Raw genomic sequence first — 27,318 nt, forward strand, 5'->3', positions numbered from 1 at the left:
ATTGGAAAAGACTCTGATGCTGGGAGGGATTGGGGGCAGGAGGAGAAGGGGACGACTGAGGATGAGATGGCTGGATGGCATCACCGACTTAATGGACGTGAGTCTGAGTGAACTCCGGGAGTTGGTGATGGACAGGGAGGCCTGGCGTGCTGCAATTCATGGGGTCACAAAGAGTCGGACACGACTGAGCGACTGAACTGAACTGACAATGCAGACAGCCCCTTGGATCATTCTCAAAAATATAGCATTGGATGAAACTTAAAAGCTAAGAAAAAATTCAATGTATTATAGAAGATAATTTATATAAATTTAAAATGTATACATTCACTTGTATCTACTAGGCAAGTTACATATATGAAAATGAAAGTCGCTCAGTCATGTTGGACTCTTTCTGACCCCAGAGTACTAGAGTGGGTAGCCTTTCCCTTCTCCAGGGGATCTTCCCAACCAAGGGATTGAACCCAGTTCTCCTGCATTTCAGGCAGATTCTTTACCAACTGAGCTATCAGAGAAGCCCGTTTAATGGGAGAGAAGATTGAGTGTGGGCATAGAGAATAAGTGGCAGAAGAAAGGAAGGAAGAACAAAATGAGAGGGGACATTTGTAAGAAGAGTAAACAGATTTCACTCGAAATAGTTTAAAGGAAGAGGTGCTAGTGAAAGGACTACCTACAGCAGTGTGGGGAGAGTGAAAGCTTAAAAGAAAAAAAAAAGAGGATAGGGAAGGTGTGCTGGTTTTCTATTGTTGCTATAACAACTTTCCATAAATTAAGTGGCTTAAAACAACATCAATTTATCATCTTACATTTCTATAGGTTCCTGGCATAGATCTGGCTAAAATCAATGTGTCCATCAATGTGGCAGCAAGGCAGCATTCCAGAGGGAGGCATCAAGGGAGAACTTGTTTCCTTGACCTTTCCAACTTCTAGAGGTTGTCCACATTCCCTGGCTCATGGCCCCCCTTCTCCATCTTCAAAACTAGCAACATCTGATCTCTTAGACCCTACTTCCATTGTCACGTCTCTTTCTGCCTACAGCTGCTTTTAAGGACCAGAGTCATTAGATTGGGTTCACCCAAATAAAGTACGATGATCTCCCATCTCAAGGTTCACATTCATCACATCTGTAAAATTCTGCTTACCACATAAGATAACATACTTGGGTTCCAAGGATTAGGGTGTGGAAATATTCAGGGCACCATTCTGTCTACCCCAGAAAGTAATAACAGGAAGCCATTAGCATCCAGTTCAGTTCAGTTCAGTCACTCAGTTGTGTCCGACGCTTTGTGACCCCATGAATTGCAGCACACCAGGCTTCCCTGTCCATCATCAACTCCGGAAGCTTACTCAAACTCATGTCCATCAAGTTGGTGATGACATCCAACCATCTCATCCTCTGTCATCCGCTTCTCCTCTTGCCATTAGCATCTCTAGGGCTAAAGGGGCAAGGGGAGGACATATTAAGGTAACCCTAGGGGAGTTGGAGAGATGCGGGTTTGATTCCTGGGTTGGGAAGATCTCCTGGAGAAGGAAATGGCAACTCACTCTGGTATACTTGCCTGGAAAATTCCATGGACAGAGAAGCCTGTTGGGCTACAGTCCATGGGGCCGCGAAGAGTCAGACGTGTCTGAGTGACTAAGAATGCAAACAGCAGGGCTGGAACCAAGGAACTGTCTGAAAGGTGCTGCACTGAGGAGGGAGGCAACCATTGCCAGACACTGCACAAATACCCCAGCTCCTCCCACCTCACCCCCATCCTCCTGCCAGTGCCTCTCATTGACCAAAGCTCAACAGAAACAAAGCAGCCAGGGAGCTCGGGTAGTGGAGTCTACAGTGGTTGGCTTCACCAAGCAGACAGAGATGGATGGATATCTGATACTAGTGAGGGTGAGGGCTGGGAGAAGAGTTTGGGGAGTATACAGGGAATAACCAAAAGGTATGCCCTGAACTGGGAAGTGTGATCAATTCAATTCTCTGCACCTGAAGTCAAAAAAAGACAAATGCTCTTTTAGCAATATCAGGTGATACTTCAAAGAAGAACCAAAAGGGAATGTTTGTTGTTTTTGTTTCTTAAAATGAGCAAAGAAAGATTTGGACTAAGAAAAATCAGTCTGCAGGCTACACCACATTCACTCAATGTCTCCTCTCACTCTTTACCTTGCCGTGCAGTGGAGCCAGGTGGAAGTCAGCAGAGCAGAAGAAGGTGGAGAGATGAGGAGATGTACAAGAAAGAGAATAAAGACATGGCAAGAATGTAGTAGGCAAGTTAACTTTTTTTGGCAGGGTTGGGGGAGACTGGGCTTCCCTGGTGGCTCAGATGGTAAAGAATCCACCCACAATGCGGAAGACCCAGTTTCGATTTCTGGTACCTTTGAAACAACTCTTTTCCAACATGGTGCAAGTAGCAGAAATTCTCCTTCACAATATTGATGTGTGCACTTGACTTGGAGTCTGGTCCATATTAATTTATAAAGTGCTAAGAGTCCATGTAGCTGGAACAAGATCTCTTACTCTATGAACTGATAATTTAACTATGAGCTGGATTCTGTTATGAATCTCTCTCAGAGGTATTGCTCCTAAGACCATTAATCTCCGACCTCTGATTTTGTTATTTTTAGAGGACACTTGGCCCCCCTATGATATCCACTTCATTTTATATCCTGGCTATAAATTCTTCTTTAGGTGCAGTTTCTGTCTGGTTTTGAAGCTCTGAAAAGTCTCATCATGGCTAGCTACAAAGCAAAATTTGAAAGACACTGCCAAAAAAAAAGCAGAAGTTCTTCCTGTTGCATATACATCCCAGGTCTAAGGCCATTCTCAAAGCCACTTTAGCTTCACCCAAAGGGCTTCCCTTGTGGATCAGCTTGTAAAGAATCCACCTGCAATGTGGGAGACCTCAGTTCGATCCCTGGGTTGGGAAGATCTCCTGGAGAAGGGAAAGGCTACCCACTCCGGTGTTCTGGCCTAGAGAATTCCATGGACTACAGTCCAAGGGGTCGCAAAGAGTCAGACACATGAGTGACTTTCACTTTCATAGGCTCTGAGGGTTTGGAACCATTCCCACATGTAGAACAGTGACTCTCAGGGGGTATCCAGCCTACAACAGTGGTTCTGAGACTTTTATACATCCAAACCATCTCAGTTCAGTTCAGTTACTCAGTCGTGTCCAACTCTTTGCGACCCCATGAATCGCAGCACGCCAGGCCTCCCTGTCCATCACCAACTCCCGGCGTTCACTCAGACTTACATCCATCGAGTCAATGATGCCATCCAGCCATCTTATCCTCTGTCAAGACCAGGTTAAGGCTGGGATGGGGCAGGGGATGGGGGGCAAGAGGGTGGGGTGGGGAGGAAGAAACAGGGCATCCACTCTGCATGCTGGAATCTGAAAGGAAACAGAACAAAGAGCCAGAAAATCTTAGTTCCAGCTCAGTCTTAGACAAACTTGAGCAAGTCTTGTAATTAGTTAAGTGGATTATTGGTTTATACCAGGGTGTCTACCATTCAGCCCATAGAGTAGATTGCATTTATTCTGATTGAACACTTACAATGCACCAGACACCATAAAAAGCTTGTTTAATCCTTCTCAGTAAACACGAAGACATGTCTGTTGCTCTCTCCACTTTAAAGATGAGGGAGACTTTGAGAGTTTAAATGATTGAGGTCCAGATTAACACAGCTAAGTGATGGAGGCAGATTCTCCAAACCCTGGAGCCTAAGGGTTTAACCACTGTACAACAAATGCAATCTAGATGACCCTGGAAAGATTCCTCCTGCACTTTTAGTGGAAAAAAATAACCAACAAAGAAAGAAAGACAAATCTGACACCTAATTAGTTTGCTCACATAAACAACAGACTAACATTGCACAAGTAAATAATTTTTCAATTTTGGTCTAATATGAAAAAACTGAGTTCAACTGGCACACAAATGGCACTGGTAATAAGGGAATTGTTGCCAGAGAATTATTTTTGTTTTCTAATGCCTTTATTGAAGTATAATTTAAATAACATAAAATTCACTTATTTTTAACGTGCAACTCAGTAGTTTTTTAGTAAATTCACAGAGTTGTGCAGCCACCACTATTTAATTCCAGAACATTTCATTAGCCCAATTATATGAATTAGAAGGCACATTCTCCAGTCCACCCCACTGCCCACCCCTGGCAGCCACTAATCTGCTTTCTGTCTGGACACTTCATCTAAATGGAATCATACAATACATGGTCTTTTACTTCTGGTCTCATTCATTTAGCATAATGTTTTTTCAAGTTCAGTCATGAGGGAGCATTCCTTGTTATTGCCCCATGCTATTCTACTGTATGGATAGGCTATATTTTGTCTATCCATTCACCAGTTGATGGACATTTGGGTTGTTTCCCTGATGGCTAATCAGGTCGAGCAGTTTTTTATGTGTTCACTGGCTGCTTATATAACTCTTTGGAATGGTATCTATTCCTATCCATTGCTCATTTTAAAATTGGGTTATTATTTTTACTGTTGAGCCACAAGAGCACTTTATATATTCTAGATAAAATCCTTTCATTAGGATACAGTATTTGAAAATATTCTCCCAGTCTACCACCTGTATTTTCATTTTCTTAATGGCATCTTTTGAAGTATAAATGGTTTTACTTTAAGGAAGTCTGATCCAAGATCATAAAGATTTATTCCTATGTTTTAAGAGTTTTGTAGCTTTAGCTCTTCTGTTTAGGTCTAAATCGACTTTGAGTTGATATGTGTGTATGGTGTGAGGAAACGGTCTAAATGTGTTCTTTGGCATGTGGGTATCCAGTTGCCCTTCTACCATTTCTTTGACCTAAATGCCTGTCCTTAGGGTGGCACCACACTGTCTTGACTACTCTGTGTGCTTGGTCACTAAGTCACGTCCAGCTCTTTGTGCCTCCATGGACTATAGCCTGCCAGACTCCTCTGTCCATGGGTTTCTCCCAGCAAGAATACTGGAGTGGGTTGCCATTTCCTCCTCCAGGGGATACTCCCAACCCAGGGATCGAAACCTGGTCTCCTTGTAAGTCTTCTGCTTTGGCAGGCAAATTCTTTACTGCTGAGTCACTGGAGAGGCCCCCTTGACTACTTTAGCTTTGCACTAAGTTTTGAAATCACCTAGTACACATTCTCTAACTTTGTTCTTCTTTCTCAAGACTGTATTAGTGATTCTGAGTCCCTTGCATTTTGCAATAAATCTCAGAATCAGCTTGTCAATTTCAGGAAAAAAAAAACAGCAAGCTGGAACTTTGATATGGATTGCAGTGAATTTATAAGTCAGTTTGGGGAGAATTGCCATCTTAATAATATTGAGACTTCCAATCTATAAACATGCAATGCCTCTCCATTTTCTAAGATCCTCTTTCATTTCTGTAGGCAATGTTTTACAGTTTTCAGCATAGAATTCTTGCTGTTTTGTTACATTTATTTCTAAGTATTTTCTTCTTTTTATGCTACTGTGAATGAATTTGTTTTCTTAATTTAATTTTTGACTTGTTTATTGCTTACAAATATGATTTTTGTACATTGATAGTATATCCTATGACCTTGCTTAAGGGATTTGTTAATTCTACCAGTAACTTTTGTGGATATCATAGCATTTTCTACATACTGAATTGTGCTATCTACTAATTAGGATTGGTTTACTCCTGCCTTTTCAATCTGGATGCCTCTTACCTCTTTTCCTTGCCTTATTGCACTAAAACTTCAAGTACATGTCCAATAGGAAGGGGTAAGAGAAAAAAGACTTGCTTTGTTCCCAGTCTTTAGGGGAAAGCATTTAGTTTTGCACCATTAAGTATGATGTTAGCTGTAGGGTATTTGTACAGCTTCTTTATCTGGCTGAAGATGTTTCCTTCTATTTCCAACTTGTTGAGAATTTTTTTACTATGAATGGATTTTGGATTTTATCAAATTGCTTCCTCTGCATCTATTGAGATAATCTTGAGGTTAGAAATTTTTCTTTTTCCTTTTGAGTGAAAATAGAAAGGTATTTGTGTATTGTTTTCACTACAACATTTGTAAGAAGGATGTATACTATTAAATTTGCAAATATGGTTCTCTGCATGAGAAATGGAGGAAATTATGAAAAATCATTAATTTATTCATGTCAGTGTCCTTACTGAAAAGCTATTTGACAGAAAAGTGAAAATATGCCACTCAGCAAATCTCTTAACAAACATATATAATCCAGGCATCCAAATTAATTCCACAGATTAATTTTTGTCTTATCAAAAAGTTCTACAGTGTCCATGGGAGGGGGGTTCAGGATTGGGAACACGTGTACACCCGTGGTGGATTCATGTTGATGTATGGCAAAACCAACACAGTATTGTAAAGTAAAATAAAGTAAATTTTTTTTTAAAAAAGTTCTACAGGAGTGGGGTGAGGGAGGCTACCTTGGCTGTTTAGTTAAGGAAGTACAAGTTTTCACATTCAAACTGATGGAACAAATTAACATTAGGATTCCAGTTATTTTGTATAGAAACCACTGAGTTCAGTGTAGTACAGCAAACTTTAAAAATTATAGAACTATTAGGGAGAAGAAAAATTGCAATTGCAGAAGAGATTCATATATTTTTATGCATTATACTTTAAATTTCTGCAGCTTTCTTTGGAAAGCAAGCCTCACAATGTATCTGAATTATTAAGCATCTGTCCTATGAGTGACACAATTTCAAAAGGAACTGTTTAGGCTGAACAAGCCCAAGAATACTGGAGTGGGTAGCCTATCCCTTCTCCAGGGGATCTTTCTGACCCAGGAATTGAACCAGGGTCTCCTGCATTGCAGGCGGATTCTTAACCAGCTGAGCTACCAGGGAAGTAAACATGAACTATGCCCCCCTAAAAAGATATGCAGTTCCTGGAATTTGAAGATGTATATGATTTCCAGGATTAAACTGGGATTTCTGACCATGTGGCCATACTCTTGCTCCATATGCTTTTGAACAATGCATTATGTTTCATAAAAGTATAATAGCAAAGATGAGAACTACCAGTCATGTAATCATTCAACGAAAATTTGCTGATCATCTACTATGAACCAAGCACTGTGATAACCACCCAAAATACAATAGTAGGCAAAACAGAAACAACCCTTAAGAAACTTGCATATTAATAAGGGAGATGGATACTTAATAATTACACAAATAATTTTAATTACAATAATATATGGTAGATGCTATAAAGAAAACATTCAGGGTACTATCAGAGAGAATAATTAGGGGGACACAACCTAGTTTGGAGACGTGGGGGACATAATCCCTGAAGAACTGGTAGTTAAGATGAAATCTATGGTTTAGGGCTTTGTCTGGAATATTTTTCTCTTCCTTCCATCTGACTTAACATTTCCATTCCCCTCTTTGCTCCTGGCTAAGAAGTATAAAGGTCATGAGACAGAAAATGTGGTTTTTTTAAAGAATTGAGAGAAGGCCAATATGGCTAAAACTATTAAGCCTGAGTTTTGAGGAACTCCAAAAGGTAAAGGAAGAAAAAGAGGAGCCAGGAAAAGTTACCAAGAAGTGACCAAGAGAATCTGGTGTCATAGAAACCAAGGGAGTAGAATATTTCAAGAATGGAGAATGATAGGCTGTATGCAATGCTATTGAGAGGTAAATTAAAATAGGACTAAAAAGTAGTCATTGTGCTTAACAATGGAGAAGGCAATGGCACCCCACTCCAGTACTCTTGCCTGGAAAATCCCATGGACGGAGGAGCCTGGTAGGCTGCAGTCCATGGGGTCACAAAGAGTCGGACACGACTGAGCGACTTCACTTTCACTTTTCACTTTCATGCACTGGAGAAGGAAATGGCAACCCACTCCAGTGTTCTTGCCTGGAGAATCCCAGGGATGGGGGAGCCTGGTGGGCTGCCGTCTATGGGGTCGCACAGAGTCGGACATGACTGAAGTGACTTAGCAGTAGCAGCAGTGCTTAAAAATATGGAGAACATGGTGACCTTATCAAAAGCAGTTTTGATAGATGGTAGTCAGGCAGAAGACTAGAGGGTAGTGGACAGAAAAGTGAATTAGTCACTATAAGGCAGGTATTGCTGTTGTAAAAATAAACTCCAAAATTGCACTGGTTTAAGATACAATTTTTTCCTCACTTATATAACGTGTACTATGCAGATCAGCAGGGATTTCTGCCACAGTCACTCAGTTATCTAGGGTAACATCTGAAAGTTGGACCATCTATATAGTATGCACCTGCCTCAGTCGTTGTGGCATGAAAAGAAAGCGTGAAATTCATTTGTTCATGTATACAGTTTTGGGGCCATTGGCCAGACTACTCACATGGTCCCATACTGCAAAGGAACCAGAAAATGAAGCTTTCCACGGGACAAGGAGGAGAACCTGTTCAAAGAGTAAATGTGGAGATCAAGTGATTTTCAATGATGATGGTGCCCAGGGTGAGTGTGGAATTTGGGGGCTGGAGGATGGTGGGTGAGACAGTCATTGAATATGAAGAGGTCAAAGAACTGAACAGCCATCTCTATGGGCTTCCCTGGTGGCTCAGATAGTAAAGAATCTGCCTGCAGTGTCAGAGACCTGGATTCAATCCCTGGGTCAGGAAGATTCCCTGGAGAAGGAAATGGCAACCCACTCCAGTATTCTTGCCTGGAGAATCCCAGGGACAGAGGAGCCTGGCGGGCTACAGTCCATGGGATCGCAGAGTTGGACATCACTGAGTGACTAACATTTTCACTTTCCATGGGACTTTTAACTTACCCCCAGAATAATGGGGATGAAAACTGTGACATGGGAGCTAAAATCTTCACAAATGAGGAGGAGAGTACAATGGAGGTTAATTGATGATCCCAAGGAAAAGGGGGAGAGGATGATACACCCTCAAAAGAGATGGGAAGGGAGCAATGGTCTAGAAATGACAAATGAACCTAAAAGTACTTTAATTAATCCTTCCTAAAGAAGTGTAGGGAGAAGGCAATGGCACCCCACTCCAGGACTCTTGCCTGGAAAATCCCATGGACAGCCTGGTGGGCTGCAGTCCATGAGGTCGCTAAGAGTCAGACACAGCTGAGCGACTTCACTTTCACTTTTCACTTTCATGCATTGGAGAAGGAAATGGCAACCCACTCCAGTGTTCTTGCCTGGAGAATCCCAGGGACTGGGGAGCCTGGTGGGCTGCCGTCTATGGGGTGACACAGAGTCGGACATGACTGAAGTGACTTAGCAGCAGCAGCAGCAGCAAAGATGTGTAGATCCTATTCAATATGTAAAATGTCATGTTTCACATCAACTTTATAAAAAATAGATCAATGACCAGACTTGACCTAGAAATGTGAGAGTTTGTAGGAATAAAGTTGATTAACTTTTGCTATGCTTTGGTATTCATCTCAAAATCTACATTTTTATATAGCTGAGAATCTATACTTCACTGTTGTTATTAATTTATTTAATTCTAAAAATGTGTGCAGCTGTACCCATTTAAACTGTGACCACAGGGCACTGCATTCCTTGTGTGAACTCATTGTTCTTATTCATTGCGGCTCTCACTCAAGAAAGATACCAGAATAGGACTTCTCTGGCAGTCCAGTAGTTAAGACTCTGTGCTCCCAATGCAGTAAGCTCCCAATGACCTCTTCATATTCACCTCTTCCCTTCCTGGTCAGGGAAGACCTTATATCCTGCATGTTATATCCAAAAATAAATAAATGAGAAAATAGAGCAGAGACATTCAAACATCAGGGAATATATATGTGTGTATGTGTGTGTGTGTATATCAGATTGCAAGGAATGCCCTTAATCTTTTTAGAATCTATAAGTACTTCTCAAAACATTTACTCTTCAAGTATGTGCTAGTAATGCATTACTTGCTTCTAAACTTACAATTAAATTAAATATGTGGCCCTGATTTGTGAAGACTCTTAGCGCTATTCATCTAGAACCCTCAGACAATTCTTGTGAAACTCCTTTTATTGTTTTTGTTACCACATATGAAGACGGAGTTAGATGAGGTGTAAAAATACTACATAGGTAAGCTTTGTGGCTCAGCAGTAAAGAATCTGTCTTTCAACACAGGAGACACAGGTGACCCGGGTTTGATCTCTGGATCAGGAAGGTCTCCTGGAGGAGGAAACCTACTCCAGTATTCTTGCGGGAAAATCCCAAGGACAGAAGAGCCTGGTGGGCTACAGTCCATGGGGTTGCAAAAAGTCGGACATGACTGAGAAAGCATCTGCAAGCTTTTATAAGGGTCTCTCTGTTCTCTAGAGCTGGCCTATGTATAATATATTCCATTAATTATAATTATTATTTTCTTTACCTACAATAAGACAGAGGCTTAATTTCAAAATTTGTCTTTAGACATGGTTTCTTTCAAGAAACACAGAAGTTTGGTCTGACTTTGGTCTGGCTTTTAATTGTCATTTGACTGTCATTTATTTTCATGAAAAAAAAATGATGAATTTGCTTTAAAAAGAGGAAGTCCTAGGGTAGTAATAGCTTCCTGCTGTTGCTATTCTCTTGGTACCTCCCCATTCCCTGTTCGATGCCGCAACCTCATTCCCACACCAATAAGTTCTCCATTAATCTCTCTTCTAGTTAAATCCCTTTAAAAGTGCCGCTTATTCTCTGCTGGGCCCTTGACTCTGACCTTACTAAAGAATTCAAACTGTATTGAGTGTTCTCCAGTTTCTACTGACCCAGACAGTTTGGAGCTTACAAACCAGTAATGACAGATCAAAGTGTGCTCCACAAAACACTAGTTTTGGACTGCACCTCCATCAGGTCTGTGGTGCTATTGTTGTTCAGTCACTCAATTGTGTCCAAACCTTTGCAACCCCATGGACTGCAGCATGCCAGGCTTCCTTGTCCCTCACTATCTCCTGGAGTTTGCTCTAACTGATGTCCATTGAGTCGATGATGCCATCCAACCATCTCATCCTCTGTCACCCCTTCTCCTCCTGCCCTCCATCTTTCCCAGAATCAGCCTCTTTTCCAATGAGTCAGTTTTTCCCATCTGGTGGCCAAAGTATTGGAGCTTCAGCTTCAGCATCAATCCTTCCAATGAATATTCAGGGTTGATTTCCTTGTGGTGCTGAGTTTCACTTAAACCTCATAAAGAACTAAGTATATGTGCAACTTCACTTGTGGTCCAGTGATTAAGAATCAGCCTTGCAATGAGGAGTCTCAGGTTCAATCCCTACTTGAGGAAGTAAGATCTCACATGCCATGGTACAACTAAGCATGAGTGCTACAACTAAGATCTGACTCAGCCAAAGAAATAAATACTTAAAAAAAAAAAGAACTAAGCATGTGTGTCCACAAACTGGTCTTCCTTACGTAGTTGCAAGGTCACTGCACACCGGTGATGTCTGCTCTTTACTGTATACACAGTGGACAAAGGAAACAGATGGTGCTGGTGGTGTAAAAGTCATAGCCACGTGACAGATGATGGTGAGGTGGTTTGCAAAAGACAATTTTTACAACCATACATACAAAGGGGTGTTTTAGGGGGATATATTTGGGAGTATGAAGAGCTCAGTCCTATGACCTGGCCGAATCTCTCTCCAAATATTTGATAACCACCAACCAGAGCAAGTGGCCCACTGGGTACTGGGGAAATTCACAATTTCTGCTCACCAAACATCCCTCCTCAGCCTGTTGTCTCCTCGTATGTTCTCCTGGGGCTGTATCTTTTGCGCTTATCACAGCAAACCACGACTTTTACAAGATTTAAGTGTCAGAGGGTTCAATTGCACAGAGCCTTCGACCCAGTCCTTTGTGAGATGTTGCAAGCTCATTGGGAAGCTGTTAAAGGTTACGCAGGAAAAATAGGCAGCATGGTCAGACATAAGTGGAAAACACTGTGTTAAAGAGAATGAGCCATTTTCTACAGAAATGCTCAGAAGCTTTGATATGCTGTGTGCATTGGTAATCTGGTGTATAGGGTTTCCTATCCTGCATATAACAAGGAACCTTTTTGTCAAAAGCACACCCATGACACATCAGACAACACTCTCTTATGGTTGTAGAAACATGGTGGGTGATGGGGCAGTGGGGGTGGGGTGCTCTAGAAAAGAGCAGTACAGTAAGCAGGTATCCAAAGGAAGAGATTCAGTCCCCATCAAACTCGCAGCTCTTGCTGAACTACTGATAGAAACAAGAGTCACTGTGAAGCTGACTGAATTGTGCAGCTTATTGAATTTACTCTGAACACTTCATTTGAAATTTGGCAACATCCTTGATTGTCAGAGGTTTTTTAATCTGGTACAAAAGGTTATGGAGTAGTGCTGCTGCCCAAATCTGGCAGCCCATGGAAGGTTTTTTAATTAACTTTAAAAGGTCTGTGTGAGTCCTTCACATGGCAGGATATATAAAACACCCACACCCATCACTGGAGTGAGAGAAGCAACTGGAGCTGCTCCAAAGACATTTCACTAACATTTTAGGGAAAAGTGAATTTCTTGTTTTGAAATTCAAGTTTGCAAAAGATTAGATTCAAAAATAAAATAAAGCCTTACCCACAACATGAGTTACAGGGTCAGTGGGGCCTTTATTCCAACTGGGTTGCCCTTTCAGAATCAAATCCACACTGAGCCCTTTGTTCTTAAAAGGAAATGCTCTCCATGTATGGATGACACAGGCAAGAGAAGATTGTCATGGGAGAGATTATAAGTGATGACACTGGAACACAGTGACCTTAATATTTAACTAAATCCACTCAGTGAAGAGAAAACAGCACGAAGTCATGCTGAGCGAAGACCAGGGACTCTCTGGCAATGCAATGTAGATGCAGCGGGTGATACCAGGCTGGAAAACTTGCACGATGACCCCAGATGGGTCCTACTTTCTCCCCTTTGCCACAGGTAGGCAGGCTCCAGTAGTCATATGGAAGATATTCTCCCTACCTTATCCCTCCACCCTCAGAAGGCCAGTGTTGGCATTCACCAAAGTGCATCGTTGAGGGTGGAGGTAGAACGCTATGAAGTACAAAAAACTTCATTCTGGAAAGCCATCTAATTCAAAATTTCCAACCACTAGGCTGTGGGTTTCATGTGGGGAGAGGGAGGAGTTGAGTGAAAACTAGGAATTCATCTGTGAAGTGGTTAAACCAACTATACACTTCACACATAACATGGGCTATCGATTTTGTTGATTGGTTCTAATGGGAGTTTTGGGGTGGAGTCCTTAGATTTTCTATATATAAATCATGTCTTCTGCAAGTAGTGCTTCTTTCTTTACAATTTAGATGCCTTTTATTTCTTTTACTGGCCCAACTGCTCTCACTAGGTCTTCTGATACTCTGTTGAATGAAAGTGGCAAGTATGGGCATCCTTATCTTGTTTCTGAACTGATGGGAGCTTTCAGCATTGAGTCACTGAGTATAGTGTTAGCTCTTGGTATGATATATACGGCCTTGATTATATATACAGCCTTGCTGTGCATGTGTGCCTGCATGCATGCATGCTAGGTTGCTTCAGTCATGTCCAACTCTATGCGACCCTATGGACTGTAGCTCACCAGGCTCCTCTCTCCATGGGATTCTCCAGGTAAAGAATAGTGGAGTGGGTTGCCATGCCCTCCTCCAAGAGTTCTTCCCCACCCAAGGGTTGAACCTTCATCTCTTAAGTCTTCTGCTTTGGCAGGCAGGTTCTTTACCACCAGCACCACCTGGGAAATCCTATGTTGCGGTACATTCTGTCTATATCCACTTTGTTGAGAGTTTTTATCATAAATCAACATTGAATGCTGTCAAATATTTTTTCTGCATCTATTGAAATAACCATATGATTTTTATCCTTCATTTTATTTATGTGGTATCTGATTTGCAGATGTCAAACCATTCTTGCATTCCTTGGAATAAATTCCGCTTGATCAGACTGTATGATCTTTTTCAGGTAGTGTTGAATTTGGATGGCTAATATTTTGTAAGGATTTTTGCATCTACATTCATTAGGGATTTTGGCCTGTAAGTTTCTTTTCTGTGTGGTGTCCTTGTTCAGTTTTAGTATCATGGTTATGATGACCTTATAAACTGAATTTTAGAATGTTCCCTCTTCTTCAGTTTTTTGGAAGAATTTGAGAAGGATAGGTATTAAATCTTTCTTTGAATGTTTGGTAGAATTCACCAGTCAAGCCACCTGGTCCTGAACTTTGGGGGGGGAGTGGAGCTTTTGATTACTGACTCAATCTCCTTACTAGCAATTGGTCTGTTCAGCTTTTCTGATTTCTTCATGATTTAGTCTTGGAAGATTGTACATTTTGAGGAATTTACCCATTACTTTAGGTTGTCTAATTTGTTTGGCATATAATTGTTCACAGTAGTCTCCTATGATCCTTTGTATTTCTTTGGTGTCAGTTATAATTTGTCCTCCTTCATTTCTGATTTTTTATCTGAGCCTCCTTTCTTTTTTTCTTGGTGAGTCTACCTAAAGGTATGTCAATTTTGTTTATCTTTTTAAAGAACCATCTTTTAGTTTTATTGATCTTTCTATTGTCTTTTTTATCTCTATTTTATTTGTTTCCACTCTGATCCTTATTATTTCCTTCCCTCCACTAACACTGGGCTTTATTTGTTCTTCTTTTTCTAATTCCTTTAGGTGGAAAGTTAGTTTGTTTATTCCACATGGGCTTTCTTCAATATTCCTCAAAAGGGAAGTTCTCTACATCCAATGGTAGGGTACATCATTCAGTGTTGAGTTCTCATTGCTTATTGTATTGAACCAACATCCAGAATTCAGTAGTTATAAACCCCACTGTAATTAAATTTCATGGGTTTCCTGCAAACCAGTTGACAGAATGTATCACAATCCAAGGGACTGTCTGGAAATGTATGGAAAGAATAACCCTGCCTGCTATGGTGAGAATCCCTTGGACTGCAAGGAGATGAAACCAGTCAATCCTAAAGGAAATCAACCCTGAATATTCATTGGAAGGATTGATGCTGAAGCTGAAGCTCCAATACTTTGGCCACCTGATCCACTGGAAAAAACCCTGATGCTGGGAAAGATGGAGGGCAGGAGGAAAGGGGGCAACCAAGCATCCTCTTGGTTGGATGGCATCATCGACTCAATGGACATAATTTCTAGCAAACTCTAGGAAATAGTGAAGGACAGGGAAGCCTAGCATGCTTAGTCCATGGGGTTACAAAGAGCTGGAAATGACTGAACGACTGAACAACAACTATGGCAAAAAACAAGACTGCCTTCCAAATATTTCCCAGCACTGATGAGAAAAGTTGCCCTTATGCTTAATACACCGAATAAATCATCATCTCTGGCAAACTGCTTGTGAAAGAGTGTGCTGAGAACTGCTACTTCCAAGCAGTAGTGGTTTTTGTTTAACCTGAATCAAGACATTTCGTGCTGACACAGAAAACTCCAAAGCTGTGCATCAGCAGGCTCCTTTCATAATCACTTGAAGCTCTCCTGCAGTTATTATCAGCCCAGCTTTCTGGCCCCAACTGCTATTTGCCTTCATGTAAGGAACTGCCTGATTGATTACCTAGAGTGAAATTATACACCCTGAGTTCCTTACTAATTTTCTTACATAAACAAAAGGAAAGGGTGGCCATTAAGACACCACATTACAATTTTTCCAAGGGGTTATTTGTGATATAGAAGTGTTCAAGCCTGAAGTTAGATAAAAGTGAATTAAAGCCACAAAGGCAAGGAGTTGTTGAAGCAAGGCTGAAAGGCCAGCCTCCTCCACTGTCTGCAATTCCTTCTACTGGGCTCAGAGTTTATATCATTGAACATGACTTGTCACAGTCGTAAAGAATCCACCTGCCCAATGCAGGAGACACAAGAGACATGGGTTTGATCCCTGGGTTGTAAAGATCCCCTGGAGGAGGAAATGGCAACCCACTCCAGTATTCTAGCCTGGAAAAGTCCAGGGACAGAAGAGCCTGGTGGGCTACAGTCCATGGGGTCACAAGGAGTCAGACACGACTGAGCACTCACGCACTCAAGTGGCTTCACAACACTTTCTAAAACCAAGAGTGTGTAACAAGAAATGAGTGCCACCTTCCACTCACGTTTCCTGCCTCCTTGAAACTGCAGCCCAGCTGTATTTATATTCTGTATTATAAACAAATTTCACAAATACATACTACACAAATAGGAGTACAGATGTAGGTAGCAGTTCAGTTCAGTTCAGTCACTCAGTCGTGTCCGACTCTTTGCGACCCCATGAATCACAGCACGCCAGGCCTCCCTGTCCATCACCATCTCCTGGAGTTCACTCAGACTCACGTCCATTGAGTCAGGGATGCCATCCAGCCATCTCACCCTCTGTCGTCCCCTTCTCCTCCTGCCCCCAATCCCTCCCAGCATCAGAGTCTTTTCCAATGAGTCAACTCTTCCCATGAGGTGGCCAAAGTACTGGAGTTTCAGCTTTAGCGTCATTCCTTCCAAAGAACACCCAGGGCTGATCTCCTTTAGAATGGACTGGTTAGATCTCCTTGCAGTCCAAGGGACTCTCAAGAGTCTTCTCCAACACCACAGTTCAAAAGCATCAATTCTTCAGCATTCAGCTTTCTTCACATTCAAACTCTCACAACCATACATGATTACTGGAAAAACCATAGCCTTGACTAGACGGACCTTAGTCAGCAAAGTAATGTCTCTGCTTTTCAATATGCTATCTAGGTTGGTCATAACTTTTCTTCCAAGGAGGAAGCGTCTTTTAATTTCATGGCTACAGTCACCATCTGCAGTGATTCTGGAGCCCCAAAAATAAAGTCTGCCACTGTTTCCACTGTTTCTCCATCTATTTGCCATGAAATGATGGGACCAGATGCCATGATCTTTGTTTTCTGAATGTTGAGCTTTAAGCCAACATTTTTACTCTTCTCTTTAACTTTCATCAAGAGGCTCTTTAGTTCCTCTTCACTTTCTGCCATAAGGATGGTGTCATCTGCATATCTGAGGTTATTGATATTTCTCCCGGCAATCTTGATTCCAGCTTGTGCTTCTTCTAGCCCAGTGTTTCTCATGATGTACTCTGCATATAAGTTAAATAAGCAGCATGACAATATACAGCCTTGATGTACTCCTTTTCCTATTTGGAACCAGTCTGTTGTTCCATGTCCAGTTCTAACTGTTGCTTCCTGACCTGCATACAGGTTTCTCAAGAGGCAGGTCAGGTCATCTGGTATTCCCATCTCTTTCAGAATTTTCCACAGTTTATTGTGATCCACACAGTCAAAGGCTTTGGCATAGTCAATAAAGCAGAAATAGATGTTTTTCTGGAACTCTCTTGCTTTTTCCATGATCCAGTGGATGTAGGCAATTTGATATCTGGTTCCTCTGCCTTTTCTAAAACCAGCTTGAACATCTGTAAGTTCACAGTTCACGTATTGCTGAAGCCTGGCTTGGAGAATTTTGAGCATTACTTTACTAGTGTGTGAGATGAGTGCAATTGTGCGGTAGTTTGAGCATTCTTTGGCATTCATTTGGCAATGTAGGTATAGATAAATTTATAAATATATATTATATATAAAATGGACCTCATAATAGCTCCCACCATCACTTTAAGCACAGATGCACATGCCTCCACTTTCAAAACTCGCTGGGTTTGGCAGGTCAGTTACAGACAGTTGCAAATGAACTCTCCTGTCACCCAGAATTTTCTCTATACCTAGGTTTAGAACAGATGCTGAATGCTAGAGGCACACTCCCACTTCAGAGCACCAGTTTGATCCTGCTGGTCTTCCACCTGGAACTTAGATTCCCCTAATTATCTGCACTGCTCACCCCCTCATCTCCTTACAAACTTGGTTCCAGTGTTACCAAGGCGAAGGCTCCCCAAGCACCTTATTTAACATTGCAGCCCCCTGCACCACCATTCCTGCACTCTCTATCCACCTCTCTTGTCTTACTTTTCTCCATAGCATTTACCATCTTCTAATATATTGAGAACTTTCTGATGTTCAAGCTGGTTTTAGAAAAGGCAGAGGAACCAGAGATCAAATTGCCAACATCCACTGGATCATGAAAAAAGCAAGAGAGTTCCAGAAAAACATCTATTTCTGCTTTGTTGACTATGTAAAAGGCTTTGACTGTGTGGATCACAATAAACTGTGGAAAATTCTGAAAGAGATGGGAATACCAGATGACCTGACCTGCCTCTTGAGAAACCTGTATGCAGGTCAGGAAGCAACAGTTAGAAATGGACATGGAACAACAGACTGGTTCCAAATAGGAAAAGGAGTATGTCAAGGCTGTATATTGTCACCCTGCTTATTTAACTTATATGCAGAGTACATCATGGGAAATTCTGGACTGGAAGAAACACAAGTTGGAATCAAGATTGCCAGGAGAAATATCAATAACCTGAGATATGCAGATGACACCACCCTTATGGCAGAAAGTGAAGAGGAGCTAAAAAGCCTCTTGGTGAAAGTGAAAGAGGAGAGTGAAAAAGTTGGCTTAAAGCTCAACTTTCAGAAAATGAAGATCATGGCATCCGGTCCTATCACTTCATGGGAAATAGATGTGGAAACAGTGTCAGACTTTATTTTTGGGGGCTCCAAAATCACTGCAGATGGTGACTGCAGCCATGAAATTAAAAGACGCTTACTCCTTGGAAGAAAAGTTATCACCAACCTAGATAGCATATTCAAAAGCAGAGACATTACCTTGTCGACTAAGGTCCGTCTAGTCAAGGCTATGGTTTTTCCTGTGGTCATGTATGGATGTGAGAGTTGGACTGTGAGGAAGGCTGAGCGCTGAAGAATTGATGCTTTTGAACTGTGGTGTTGGAGAAGACTCTTGAGAGTCCCTTGGACTGCAAGGAGATCCAACCAGTCCATTCTGAAGGAGATATGCTCTGGGATTTCTTTGGAAAGAATGATGCTAAAGCTGAAGCTCCAGTACTCTGGCCACCTCATGGGAAGAGTTGACTCATTGGAAAAGACTCTGATGCTGGGAGGGATTGGGGACAGGAGAAGAAGGGGACGACAGAGGGTGAGATGGCTGGATTGCATCACGGACTCGATGGACATGAGTCTGGGTGAACTCCATGAGTTGGTGATGGACAGGGAGGCCTAGCGTGCTGTGATTCATGGGGTCGCAAAGAGTCGGACATGACTGAGCGATTGAACTGAACTGAATTGAATATATCTGTAATTTATTGTATATTTAATGATGATTTACACACACACATACTGCATCTTACACATAGATCAGACCTCATGCTCCATGAAGAGAAGAATTTTTGTCTCTTTCACTCACCGCTATATCCCAATTGTCTGTAAGAATGCTTGACACATTGCTGATGATGAGTGTTTTGTGGGTGGGGAGGACAGAAGTAGACAATAGCTGACAACAGAGACATAAAAGATTAAAAGTCATCTTCCAGATGGTTTAAACATCTTTAAACATTGTCTTCATAGTATACCCATGCAACACAGAGGCTAACAAAGGGAATGACTATTAAATAACTTCTCACGTTATGCCCCTTCATTTCCAAACCTGTCTACCTGGAGCAAAATTTGTGAATTAAATCCATGGTTTGGCTGCTGAAATCATGGGTACAAGTGAATGATCTGAAGTCAGACAGGTAGTTCTTTGACGTTAGCTCACATCAGAATCCCTGGAGGAGCTTGTGAAAGCACAGACAGTTGGGCCCCATCCCCAGGGTTTCAGATTTAATAGATCTGTGGTGGGACCCAACAATGTCCATCTCTTTTTAAAAAATTTTTATTTATTTATTTGGCTATTCTGGGTTTTCATTGCAGGATGAAGGATCTTTAGTTGCAGCATGTGGGATCTAGCTCCCCAGTTGAACCTGTGCCCCTGCATTGGGAGCACAGAGTCTTAGCCACTGGATCACCAGGAGAGTCCCAATAATTTCTATTTCTAAAAGTCACCACGTGATACTGCTGCTGCTGGTCTGAGGACCATGCTTCGAGAGCCACTGGCCTGAACACTTCAAAGTGGACATAGATTAGCCCCTGATGTTTTCTCAATTGGTTTTCTCCTGTGTATCTTTTTTTAAGAAAGAAATCTTATTTTCTCTTTCAGTTCCTGAAGGTAAACAGATCTTAACACAATTTGAATGTCCTAGGACTTCATATCAGTACCTATTTTTTACATGTCTAGCTTGCCACAGAGAGAAGTGGAACCAATAAAATAACTGACTGCTCAACCAACTCAGCAAGCAAGTAAACAAAAGACCTTTTAATTGATCTGTTTTTGAACCTTTCTTTCCACTGATAGTTCTGTGCCATATATAGAAACTCAGTGTGAAAGGATAGAGCTTTGCCCTGGAAATTCCCCCTACCATGTAGGAGCTTCTTCTTGTTGTTCAGTTGCTAAGTCATGACCTACTCTTTGTGAGCCCATGGACTGCAACATGCCAGGCTTCCCTGTCCTTCACTATCTCCCGGAGTTTGCTCAAACTCATGTCAATTAAGTCAGTGATGCCATCCAACCATGTTGCCTTCTGTTGTCCCCTTCTCTTCTTGCCTTCAGTCTTTCCCAGCATCAGGGTCTTCTCCAATGAGTTGGCTCTTCGAATCAGGTGGCCAATGTTTCGGAGGTTCAGCTTCAGCATCAGTCCTTCCAGTGAATATTCAGGGTTGATTTCCTTTAGGATGGACTGGTTTCATCTCCTTGCCATCCAAGGGACTCTCAAGAGTCTTCTCCAGCACCATACTTTGAAAGCATCAATTCTTCGGCGCTCAGCCGTCTTTATGGTCCAACTCTCACATGTGTACATATCTACTGGAAAAATCATAGCTTTGACTATACAGACCTGTGCCAGCAAAGTGATGTCTCTGCTTTTTAATATGCTATGTTTTTCATGAGAATAGCAATGGGAGATAAGAAGGTCTTCATAAATAAACAACCCAAAGAAATAGAGGTCAATGCAATAGGATGGGAAAGCCTAGAGATCTCTTCAAGAAAATAGGAGCTATCAAGGGAACATTAGACTTCACTGATAGTTCAGTTGGTAAAGAATCCACTGTAATCCAGCAGACCCCGGTTCGATTCCTGGATCGGGAAGATCTGCTGGAGAAGGGATAGGCTACCCACTCCAGTATTCCTGGGCTTCCCTTGTGGCTCAGCTGGTAAAGAATCTGCCTGTAAGGCGGGAGACCTGAGTTCGATCCCTGGGTTGGGAAGATGCCCTGGAGAAGGGAAAGGCTACCCACTCCAGTATTCTGGCCTGGAGAATTCCATGGACTGTATAGTCCATGGGGTCACAAAGAATCAGACACGATTGAGCAACTTGCACTTTTCACTTTCAAGGGAACATTTCCATGCAAGGATGGGCATGATAAAGGAGCTTCTTGAACTCCTGTCAAATAAAAATGCTGGAGCTCTTTCCCCTGAGTAGCAGACTCTTTGAGAGCCCCACATCACCAACCTTCAGCCACCTCAGACTTTGGCTGAACTCTGGTGAACAATGTCCTTTCCAGCTACCATGCATCCCACCTCACATATCTGCTGGCCCTCTTTGAGTTTCTGTAACAAGATGTTCTTGGATACCCTGAGAAATGGCTCAGTCGTACAGAGGACCACCAGATTAGTGTCCTTAGGGACAAACCTTTAATAGGGAGCAACAGTATGTAGATAAAAGCCCCCAGCTTCCCATTATTTGGTGAGACAAATCTCAGCCACATTCTACATGTTCCTCAGACATCTCCAGAGAGATCTATCCCCAGGTGCCCACAGCTATCACCAGGTCAATGAGACACTTTTTAACTGACTTCTTTCCTGTTTAACCCTCCTGCTCCATCATTTTTGATACCTAGGGTCACCTCCCTAATAAACCACCTGGTACCAAGTCCCCCTCAGGCTCTGCTTTCAAGGTACCCAATCAAAAATACTACCTTAGAGTGAGTTCCCCTGAGGTCCAACTCTGATGGAGCTGTGGGTGCTGTTTGTGTACTCAGTCATATCTGGCTCTTGGTGACTCCATGGACTGTAGCCATCCAGGCTCATCTGTCCATGAGATTCTCCAGGCAAGGATACTGGAGTGGGTTGCCAAGCTCTCCTCCAGGGGATCTTCCCAGGGATTGAACCCATGTCTCTGGCATTGCAGGTGGATTCTTTACCCCTGAGCCACGTGGGAAGCCTGACTCTGATGGAGAGCTGTATGAAGAAGGTTCACTGAGGAGTGACTGCAGGAGATACACATATAAGGGAGTGAGGAAGGGGAAACTGACCCAAATGGTATTTGCAACCGAAACCTCAGCAGATCCTATTGGGACTCTTGGAGCTGAGACAGCCCCTTAGAATTGTCCTTAACTGAGGCTCTGCCGATCTTTGACCCCATGTCCCACTAGGAGGCAGCCTCATCTCGGGTGAGGGAGTTCCCTGAAGTCCACTGAAGGTCTGGGAAGGGCTCATCTGTAAGCCATCAGTGGCTGATATTCCCAGCAGTTAGGAGTATACTAGCCCTCAAGAGGGGACTGGGCCGAGCACTAGGAATCCCCTACACCTTTGCCTTGTCATCACCTCTTGGCAATTTGCAACACCCTTGCAAGTCAGATCATCTCTGTCTCCTGTAGTCAGCCTTGACTTGGAGAGGAAACTTCCCTGTAGACTCGGCATTTAGAAAGATTAAGTTACATCTGGCATACTGAGTAAATATATTAGTTAGTTAGTTCAGTCGCTCAGTCGTGTCCGACTCTTTGCGACCCCATGAATGGCAGCACGCCAGGCCTCCCTGTCCATCACCATCTCCCGGAGTTCACCCAGACTCACGTCCATCGAGTCTGTGATGCCATCCAGCCATCTCATCCTCAGTCGTCCCCTTCTCCTCCTGCCCCCAATCCCTCCCAGCATCAGAGTCTTTTCCAATGAGTCAACTCTTCACATGAGGTGGCCAAAGTACTGGAGCTTCAGCTTTAGCATCATTTCTTCCAAAGAAATCCCAGGGCTGATCTCCTTCAGAATGGACTGGCTGGATCTCCTTGCAGTCCAAGGGACTCTCAAGAGTCTTCTCCAACACCACAGTTCAAAAGCATCAATTCTTCAGCGCTCAGCCTACTTCACAGTCCAACTCTCACATCCATACATGACCACAGGAAAAACCATGGCCTTGACTAGACGGACCTTAGTCGGCAAAGTAACGTCTCTGCTTTTGAATATGCTATCTAGGTTGGTGATAACTTTTCTTCCAAGGAGTAAGCGTCTTTTAATTTCATGGCTGCAGTCACCATCTGCAGTGATTTTGGAGCCCCAAAAAATAAAGTCTGACACTGTTTCTACTGTTTCCCCATCTATTTCCCATGAAATGATGGGTTAAAGCAACCAAAAATCACAAGTGTAAAAACTGGCTACAAAGTACTAAACTTAAGTGTTCCTATATAATTAATTCCATCAGTGATGTGATGTTATATTCAAAACATCCTTTCTCAAAAGGGTGTTTCTTCTAAGCTGTGGTGTTTGCAGTTGTGGGATTTTTTTTTTTTTCTAACACATCAAGTGAAGACAAACGTGTCTGTCAAGCCACTTTTTATAAAAGGGCAATTAAAACGTCCTGGATCCGGTATGACTAATGGTAGGAGCCCTAGTGCTCTTGAAAATACTTCACTAATTACAGTCTCCTTCAGTGGCAGGCCCAAACAAAAGCAGGCTACCTCATTTTTCAAATTTAAATAAAGAGCATTCAGTTCAGTTCAGTTCAGTCACTCAGTCATGTATGACTCTTTGTGATCCCATAGACCACAGCACACCAGGCTTCCCTGTCCATCACCAACTCCCAGAGTCTACTCAAACTCATGCTCACTGAGTCAGTGATGCCATCCAACCATCTCATCTTTTGTCATCCCCATTTCCTCCCACCTTCGATCTTTCCCAGCATCAGGGTCCTTTCTAATGAGTCAGTTCTTCGCATCAGGTGGTCAAAGTATTAGAGTTTCACTTTCAACATCAGTCCTTCCAGTGAATATTCAGGACTGATTTCCTTTCGGGGACAGGTTGAATCTCCTTGCAGTCAAAGGGGCTCTCAAGAGTCTTCTCCAACACCACAGTTTGAAAGCATCAGTTCTTTGGAACTCAGCTTTCTTTATAGTTCAGCTCTCACATCCATACATGACTAATGGAAAAACCATAGCTTTGACTAGACGGACCTTTGTTGGCTAAGTATTATCTCTGCTTTTTAATATGCTGTTCAGGTTGCAGATAACTTTTCTTCCAAGGAGCAATCATCTTTTAATTTCATGGCTTCAGTCACCATCTGCAGTGATTTTGGAGCCCAAAAACATAAAGTCTGTCACTGTTTCCATTATTTACCCATCTATTTGCCATGAAGAGATGGGACCAGATGCCATGATCTTAGTTTTCTATGTTGAATTTTAAGTCAACTTTTTCACTCTCCTCTTTCACTTTCATCACCAGGTTTTTTATTTCTTCTTTGCTTTCTGCCATAAGGGTGGTGTCATCTGCATTTCTGAGGTTATTGATATTTCTCCTGGCAATCTTGATTCCAGCTTGTGCTTCAACCAATCCAGCATTTCTCATGATGTACTCTGCATATAAGTTAAATAAGCAGGGTGACAATATACAGCCTTGACATACTCCTTTCTTGATTTGGAACCAGTGTGTTGTTCCATATCCAGTTCTAACTGTTGTTTTCTGACCTGCATACAGATTTCTCAGGAGGTAGGTCAGGTGGTCTGGAATTCTCATCTCATTCAGAATTTTCAATAGTTTGTTGTGATCCACACAGTCAAAGACTTTGTCATAGTCAATAAAGCAGAAGTAGATGTTTTTCTGGAACTCTTGCTTTTTTGATGATCCAACGGATGTTGGCAATTTGATCTCTGGTTCCCCTGCCTTCTCTAAATCCAACTTGAACATCTGGAAGTTCGTGGTTCACGTACTGTTGAAGCCTGGCTTGGAGAATTTTGAGCATTACTTTACTAGTGTGTGAGATGAGTGCAATTGTGCAGTAGTTTGAGCATTCTTTGGCGTTGCCTTTCTTTGAGATTGGAATGAAAACAGACGTTTTTCCAGTCCTGTGGCCACTGCTGAGTTTTCCAAATTTGCTGGCAGATTGAGTGCAGAACTTTCACAGCATCGTCTTTTAGGATTTGAAATAGCTCAACTGGGATTCCATCACCTCTACTAGCTTTGTTCGTAGTGTTGCTTCCTAAGGCCCACTTGACTTCACATTCCCGGATGTCTGGCTCTACGTGAGTGATCACGCCATCGTGTTATCTGGATCATGAAGATCTTTTTTGTATAGTTCTTCTGTGTGTTCTTGCCACCTCTTCTTAATATCTTCTGCTTCTGTTAGGTCCATACCATTTCTGTCCTTTATTTTGCACATCTTTGCATGAAAAGTTCCCTTGTTATCTCTAATTTTCTCGAAAAGATCTCTAGGCTTTCCCATTCTATTGTTTTCCTCTATTTCTTTTCATTGACCTCTGAGGATGGCTTTCTTATCTCCCCTTGTTATTCTTTGGAACTCTGCATTCACATGGGTATATCTTTCCTTTTCTGCTTTGCCTTTTGCATCTCTTCTTTTCATAGCTATTTGCAAGGCATCCTCAGACAACCATTTTACCTTTTTGTAAAGAACTCTCTTTAGGAGCAGGAAGTTGCAGCTGCCTGCATTTCACAAGCTGTCAAGGAAACCTCCCCCATCACTATCCTCTCTAGGAGTGAAGAGCCGCCCTGACTCCCTGAAACATCCGTTCTTCCTAGTGTCGGACTATGTGTCCACCATCTACTTCTTTGCTTCTGAAATGCCCTTCTTTTTTAATTGAACTCTTTAGTGATATAATTGTAGATTCACATACTTTTTTAGGAGATAATACTGAAAAAACCTGTGTACCTTTTACTCACTACTTTCCTTCAATGGTGACATATTGCAAAACTCTGGGACAGTATCAGAGTGATGACATTAATACAATATATCCATCTTATCCAGATTCCCCCAGTTTTACTTGTACTCATTTGTGTGTGCACGTATTTAGTTTTAATACAGTTTCATTCCCTGTGTAGGTTCTTGTGACCACCCGCATGGTCAGGATACAAACCACCCCCATAACCACAAAGATCACTCCCACTGTCCTTTCATAACCTCACCCACCTCTTTCTATAACCCTCATCTTCTCTCTCTCCACACCCTAGTCCTTAACCCCTAGGACCCGGTAACCAGTAATCTGTTCTTTCTAAACTGTATCATTTCAAAAATGTTATATACATGGAATCACACAGTACATAGCCTTTGGGGACTGGCTTTTTTTCTGGAGATTCACCCAAGTTGTTGTGTGTATCAGTAGTTCATTCCTTCTTAATGCTGTGTCGTGTTCCATAGTTTGGATGTACCACAGCTTACTTAACCATTTACCAGTTGAAAGACATCTGGCTTGTTTCCAGTTTGGGGCTTTTATGAATAAAGCTGCTATGAACATCTGTGTGCAGATTTTTACAGAAACATAAGTTTTCATTTCTCTGGGATAAATGTCCAAGGTTATATGGTAGTTTCAGATTTAGCTTTTTTAAAGAAACTGTCAAACTGTTTTCCAGAGTCATACAACCATTTTATATTCCCACCAGCATGTGCGAGTGACACAGTTTCTCCACATCCTCACCAGCATTTGGTATCATGATTTTTTAATCTGTATTTCCCTGATGGTTAATGATATAAATATGTGCTTATTCACCATCTGTATATCCTCTTATTTAGAAATGTCTCTTTGGGGCAGAGATTTTTTATTTTATTCATTTGTGTGTTGCTTGAGGGGGCAGAAGGTGTTGCCCAAGCTAGGCAGGCAGGTGTCTGAGGGTAGGGGAGGGGCATCCTAGGCCCATAAGGACGAAGCATCTTCCTGGCCTGTTGGGCCACTTGTGCTGAGATCTCCTTTGCTGGTGTGGCCCACCTAGGTGCTCAGACGTGTCCGACTCTTGCAAGCCCATGAACTGTAGTCCACCAGGCTCCTCTGTCCATGGGATTCTCCAGGCAAGAGTCCTGGAGTGGGTTGGCATTTCCTCCTGCAGGGGAATCTTTCCGACCCAGGCATTAAACCTGCATCACTTGCATCTCCTGTACTGGCTGGTGGATTCTTTACCACTGCACCACCTGGGAAACCCACCCACATAGGTATCTCTCAGTTTCTCTCTGGAGGGGAGGGGAGTCTCAGGCTGTGCAAGGAAAGAGAGCACTTCCCCTAACCAAGCACTGTTGGGGGTTTTCCCTATCAATCCCCTTACTGGTGATGCTGAGCTTGCCTGGTGTTGTCAGAAGGACTTTCACCTGACCTGGGGGAGGGATGAGCCTATTTGGGCTGTCTTCTATTGCTAAGTTGTGTGCATGCATGCATGCTCAGTCATGTCTGACTCATTGTGACCACATGGACTGTAGCCTGCCAAGCTCCTCTGTCCATGG

Source organism: Oryx dammah, unplaced genomic scaffold, assembly GCF_014754425.2.
Source record: "Oryx dammah isolate SB20612 unplaced genomic scaffold, SCBI_Odam_1.1 HiC_scaffold_23, whole genome shotgun sequence".
In the NCBI taxonomy this organism is placed as follows: domain Eukaryota; kingdom Metazoa; phylum Chordata; class Mammalia; order Artiodactyla; family Bovidae; genus Oryx; species Oryx dammah.